This window comes from Monodelphis domestica, chromosome 3 (assembly GCF_027887165.1).
Source record: "Monodelphis domestica isolate mMonDom1 chromosome 3, mMonDom1.pri, whole genome shotgun sequence".
Classification (NCBI taxonomy): Eukaryota; Metazoa; Chordata; class Mammalia; order Didelphimorphia; family Didelphidae; genus Monodelphis; species Monodelphis domestica.
In genome coordinates, this window is record NC_077229.1 from 114,518,478 (window position 1) to 114,525,519 (window position 7,042).

Genomic DNA, 7,042 nt, shown 5'->3' on the forward strand with positions numbered 1-7,042 from the left:
AGCACATGCATCTCTCTACATGGCAGGAATGATGTAGTGAGTAGGTTGTGAATGGGTTAATGTGCCCTAGGCATGTGCTTTTCTTATTTTGTATTTCTTTATCCTTGATTTCTAAAAATCTTAATAAACTTCTAAAAATATAATAACTTTTATTACAAGAGACTAAATTTAACTTTTACACAAATCACTTAACTTCAGATGCCATCATGTCCAAACTTTCATCTGGTATAAAGGTAAACTACTTGACTTCCTCTTGTTTTCTTTTTCACTCTTTACTCATTTTAGAAAGTCTGTTCTAAAGATACAAACAACATGTTTATTTATTATTATTATCACTCCTGCTGGCTACATATCCCAAGTGCTCTTTCCTCACTTTTTCAGTGCCACAAGACTCCTTTCCTTGTGTTTTCATTGGTGCCATATAGTTTCCTTGTTCTGGCTTATTCAGAACCACAGACAGCTGCTGCCTGCTCTTGTGTTCTATAGTTATGGTTGACTAATATGAAACAAAAAAATGGAAAAAGTGAGCTTGTTGACCTCACTGAAGTTACTTTGTCCTCACAAGAAAACTAAATTTTCTCTAAATGAATCTATATATAAAACTTTTAAACTAATTCATCAAATCTGTATTATTCACTTATGGAATAATATAAACTCGAGACAAGGTATGGTCACTGTAGCCATGGCTAATTACATTCTAATTAGGGAACATGAAATATGCACAAATAACTCCAATAAAATGAAATATAAGTGCTTCAGTGATTTGCAAGGCATATTCTAGGTAAGATAGAAAGAGAAGAAAGTCAATACAAATTTTGGTCATAAGGGAATACTTCCTGAGAAAGTTGAACTTGATTTGGGCTTGGGTTGGATTTAAATAGTCAGATTGTGTATAGGGTAAGCATTTCAGGCAAACTATATCCAAAATTAAAAAGGCAGAAAAACATTGGACATGACTATAAATAATTCCTTTCAACTGAAGACAGAGTACAAAGAAGGGCTTAGCAGGAGATAAGGTTAGAACAATAGAGACAAGTGCCAGATAATGGAGAGTGTTCAATGCTGGTTTAGGAATTTTAACTTTACTTTGTAGGCAATGGCATCTAACATATCTCTAACAATGATAGTTTACTCATATGTAATTTGATTTAGTGATGAATAGGGAGAATAGAATCCCTAGAGTTGGGCTAGATAGGATACTGAAAACTTAAATCCATTAACAAGATATTCATTGGTTACATTAGAGACAATTTGAGATGAATCCATTTCCAAAAGAACATGTAGCTACTAATGAAGCCATATTTATACACATTAAAGAGTTCAGCCTCACACTATGCTTAGAATTTTCAGAAAGCAGAATTGGAGAATTATGGGAAACCAGTCTCACAATAAAATTTCTATAAAAGTTAGTTCATTTCCTATGAGAGGTGATTGACCGTTTCCCATTGAATTATGTAATCATATTATGGAAGACATTAAAAGCTTATGAGAAAAAACTGAGAAATTCAATGATTGGGCTCATTTTAGATGAAAAAAGGGCTTATTTTTGCATCTCTTCATTCAGTTCGTTACAATACCTCCATAAACTTGATAGATTGAAACCTGGCATATTTCCAGCCCATTAGGGATCACTTTATATGAATTATGTCATTGCATGATTCAAAGATTGTGATTAATTACATGAATTGGAAAAACAAAGTTTTATCTTTTCACCTGCAAAGGACCTTATTTAACAGGATCATAGGAATTTTCAAAGAATCTTAGTGATCATTTAGTTCAATTTCCTGATCCCATTTTACAGATGAGAAAAATGTGTCACAGAGTTTTGTGAAGACAGGATTAACTCTCCCCTGACCATTTTTTAGATTTTAGCCACCAGGAGTGTAAACACCCCAGGTGGGGGGCAGAGGTCTATGACCCACGTGTGCTAGTGAGTGACAATTCAAAAATGATTGACTGTCCCCTGGGCAGTTTGAAGCAAAGCTAAAGCTGCAATTGGTCCACATAAAAGTGGAAGAAAGACACAAGAAGTGATGCAAAGTACTGTCTTTAAAAATGGTGGTAACTTCCTGTGACTAGTTTTTTCTCCTTTGAACTTGGTCTTGAAGGAGCTCTGACTTGGGACCTCAGACTACTCTTGGATCTTCCCTTAGGATTGCCAAGTGGGTGAGGGAAAGGAATGACTCCTTTTCCTGGCTTTTCTGGAGGAGACCTTGTGGCTAGAACCCTTGTTTAATTTACCTCTGGACCCCCCTTTGCTGGGGCCTCTAAAGCCCTGCCTAGTTTGGACTGGGCCAGAGTATGGTGCTCTTGCTGATGTGTTTCCATCAATACTGCACCAAATGTCCAATATATATGTATATACGCATACATACATACACACACATATATTTTTTAGTCAAAATGAATCTTTTCTATTGCATGTGGAAAATATCAATTAGCAACCCACATTTGTACCCATATTAGCTAAGTAGTGGATAGAGTTGAAAGGCCTAGAGTCAGGAAGACCTTAGTTCAAATCCAGCCTTAGTCTAGTTGTGTGATTTTAATCTTTGTTTGCCTCAGTTTTCTGAACTGTAAAATGAGGATAATAATAACACCTTCCTCCCAGGGATGTTTTGAGGATGAAATGAGATGTTTCTAAAATGATTACCATAGTGTGTGGCACACAGTAAGTTCTTTACAAATACTATTATTTTTATTGTGTGAAACTATTGCTACTTTCTCAGGCTATCTCAGAATGCTCTATATCACTTAGACTTCTTTCCAAACTCTCCTCCTCCTCCTCCTCCTCTTGTTCCTATTCCTACTAAATTTCTCCTACTACTTCTACTATTAAAATAATTCTAGTCCTGCCTCCTTTATGGAATATTTTTTAATATATAGATTGCAGTACTGTGCTTCAATCAAATTTCTATAATTCTTGTTACCTACATTCTACAGCAGGGTGCTTAATGTGGGGTTCATTAACTTTAAAAATTAATAAATGTATTTCAATATAATTTATTTGCATTATTATATTATTTACTTTATTTTCTACATTAAAATTACCTTTTTAATAGCATTTATTTTATTTTTTCAATTTACTTAGAATGTTATATCATTCTAATGTCATTTGAAACCAGCCACCATCAACTAGCATGTATATGAAGGGCTCCCCAGAAGCATATCTTCCTCCATTGATAGCAGTACCAATGGAAACACATCAGCAGGAGCATCATACATTGAGATAGTCATATAATTCTCCTACTATGTTTAGGTTTTCCTTTTCAGGAAGAAAATGATAGTATCATAGATTTAGAGCTAAAAGTAATCTGAGTCCATTTAGTTCAATTCCCTTATTTTTTCAATTGAGAAAACTGAAGCCAGTGGAAGTTAAGTCATTGTTGAAGGTCACAGAGATCGTAAGTGATAGAAGTGGGATTTGGATCCAGGTCATCTGATGCTCTTCCCACTATATCAAATGTCTTTTATTTTTGTCAAGTTTCCCAGATTTTGGTCCCTTCAAAATCAAACAACTTGTGAACAAACTTGGTTGAGCCAAGCAGAAACTGAAGATTAGAAGCTACCCCTCCTCAGCTGCATGCTTTAGTCTTTGTTTGGATCAATACATATATATGGCAAACAACAAAATCAATAACAATTTAGTGCATAAACATAATTCATCCATTTGGTTAAATTCTAAGGTGAATGACAGCAAACACAGAGGAACCTAGGACTCATAGTTAATTGGAGGGTGGTTTAGAATAGCATTAGGATGATAGAATTGCTGAGGTTGAAGGGATATTAAAGGCCATCTAGCCCTTTCCACCTCCCCAAAATATGAATCTTAAATGAAACTCTTTGGAGCCTATAAAGGCAAGGGACTGGGCCTGAGCTTCAGATCCTCATGTGTGAAAAGAAGGTACCTGTGGATACCTAGGTCAGGGGGGTTGTTGTAAAGATCGAGGATTTGCATAAAGCATCTTGGAAACCTCAATGCTCTTCATCAATGTCAGCTATTCTTATTAAGCAGGTACTGAGATGAAATTTTTGGACAGTTTTAATTGTCAGGAAGTTCTAACTGAAATATGCCTCCTCAGGGGCATCCATCAGTAGACACTCCTTAACTATGGGGTCCTGGGCAAGTTACTTAACCATAACTGCCTAGCTCTTATTGTGTTTCTGCCTTAGACTCAATACTTGGTATTAATTCTGACAGAAGGTAATGGTTTAAAAAAACCAATGTGTCTACTCCTATGGTTAGGCCATCGGTTCTAGCACTGTCATCAGCTAGTGCCATCATTTCTTAAGGATCTGGTAAGGATAGTATATTTCTAGGTTATTTTGTAACATCAATGAAGTTAAATGAACATTTAGAGAAGCATAGAATCACACAGAGGCATCAGAGTGTGGTTTTAAAAAAATCAGACCAAATTGGGAATGAGGAGGGGAGGTCTTCATGTTCAACTATAAAATGAGGAATCTGGACCAGATAACTTCTGTGATCTCTTCCTGCTCAAGGTTTATAATCCTATGATGCAACTAACATTAATTATTGATTATATTATTATATAATAGATTATATATAACATAAAATTTATAATAATATAGTATCATAATAATTAAAAGCAAGATTTAGATGCATTTCTCTCCTGGATCATATATCTAGGAAGGATCTCAGAGGCCATTTTGTCCAGATCCCTTATTTTATAGTAAGCAATCAGAGGCTCAGAGAGGTTAGGAGACTTGCATAAGGAACCCAAGGTGGTAAGTAGCATAGATGAGATTTCAACCCAAGTTCTTTGATTCCAGGACCTGAGCTTCAGATCCTCATGTATGGAAAGAGGGTACCTGTGGATACCTAGGTCAGGGGGTTGTTGTAAAGATCGAGGATTTGCATAAAGCATCTTGGAAACCTCAATGCTCTTCATCAATGTCAGCTATTCTTATTATCAGCTCTCAGAATTAAAACACCTGATCCATAAATCCCTTTGACAGTCATGAAGAGTTATTTTGCCCACTCTTTGCTTGAAGGGCTCTAACAAGAGGGAACTTATAACCTCATGCATGAAGCATTCCACTTCATTTTGAAAGCCCCAGCTTATAAACATACTTCCTGAAATAGTGACAATATAGTTATTAAATGTCTAGTTGAAGGGATCATTCAGAGGACATAACATTTCAAAGTAAACTATATGGGAATCACTGAATATAGTTATAGTTAGATAGCAATTTTGTTATAAGCATATAGTTTTATATGTAGCTACAAAGGCAAATAAAAGCAACAGCATATAGTAGCTAGAGAGCTGGCCCTGAAAAGAAGAAGACCTCATGGCACCTATGGCACATTCTGCTCTGATGGCCCTAGGTACATCACTTATCTTCTTAGTGCTATAGGTTGTTTGTCGAATTTAAATAGAACCTGGGGCCACTAAATCACAGCTAAGGATCCTTTTAGCAATATACTGACTTGGAAAATCACCTATTAAAATTAATTTTTTCATTCTATTTTTATTTATTTAGTTAAATATTTCCCAGTTACAATTTAATTAGATTTGAGCTGCACTCTGGAATGTAGTGAATGCTGTGTTTGACCCCTCTGCTTTAGGCAACACTTTCAAGTTGTGAATTATTCTTTAAGTTGTCAAGAGGTAGATATGTTGTTGAGCAGAGGTAGATACGTATTGTTAGGAGGGATTTTTCTTATCAGAGAGTTCCCTAAATCATTGAAATCATAGATCTAGTCCTTATGCTCATCCCTAAATAGTCCATATATAAATATATATAGTCCATAGTCCATATATAATAGTCCATATATGAACAGTCCTCTGCAAAATTTGGGTCAATAATCCGGCACCTCTATTATTTAGAGATTAGGTGACTAGGACTTCAGGGACACTTGAAAGAAGAAGAGATAATGGTAATAATAGCTAGCACTTACATAGTGCTTTATGGTTTGCAAAGGAAACAAATATCATCTGAGGTTATAACTACCCATTGAGCTAGATACCCTACTTATCCCCATTTTTTTTACATAAGAAAACTGAGGTAGAGAGATAATGAGTGCCTTGCCAAGGGTCACATAGATAGTAAGGCAGGAATTGAATTCCACTCTTCTTGAATCCAAGTCCAGGATTCTAAGCATTCCATGACTAAGCTGCCTCTAGTTGAAAAGATTAGGAACATCAGAAGACTTATATTAAATAAAAGGATAGGTACCTATTCAGGTACTCAGAAGGCCCAAGAGTTGGAAAATACTGGAGCTAGATGCTCAAAGAGAATTCTCTCCTACTCTTGCCTGTCACCTTCTCTCCTCATAAAATAACAAATTTCCTGCTGCTCTCTCTGGTGACTAATTTAGGCTCTTTTCCATTGTTCCTTTAAGCCTGGATGTCACCAAACACCTATACCTGTTTTCTCAGCAAATATAACACAAAGTTTAATTACCTGCCCATTCAGAACTGCTTTCTTGTGTGATCATAGATTTTGAGCTTGAAGAGATTGAGAGGTCATCAAATCCAGTCCTCCTATTATCAAGATAAAGAAACTGAAATCTAGAAAGTTTAAGTAATTTGGTAACAGACAAATGGAGAATGAATGGCAGACTACTTCAGTATTTTTGCCAAGAAAGTCCCTAATGGGGTCATGAAGAGTCAGACACAACCAAAATAACTGAACAACAAATGGCAAGTTAGTAGATGAGACAAGATTGGTTGCCATGTTTCCAAATCTAGCACTTTCTATGCTATACCAAGGGAGTAACAGAATCATTCTTCCCCAAGACAAGGCAGAATAACCTTGAGTACTCTGCCAGAAAAGCTACAAGTTCTTGGCAGAAATTCAATTCAATTGAATTTAATAGTATAATAAAACTTCAGTTAGAAAGAACTTCCTGGGACATCTTTTCTAGTGAATACTCAATTAACTCTTTGAATATTACCATCAAAGCTCTCCAGACAGTTGCCCCATCTTAGAATCAAAGAATTTCAGACTTGCAAAATCAAAGCATCAGAAAACATCAGAATTGGAAGGCACCTGAGAGGCTAACTAACTCTCATCT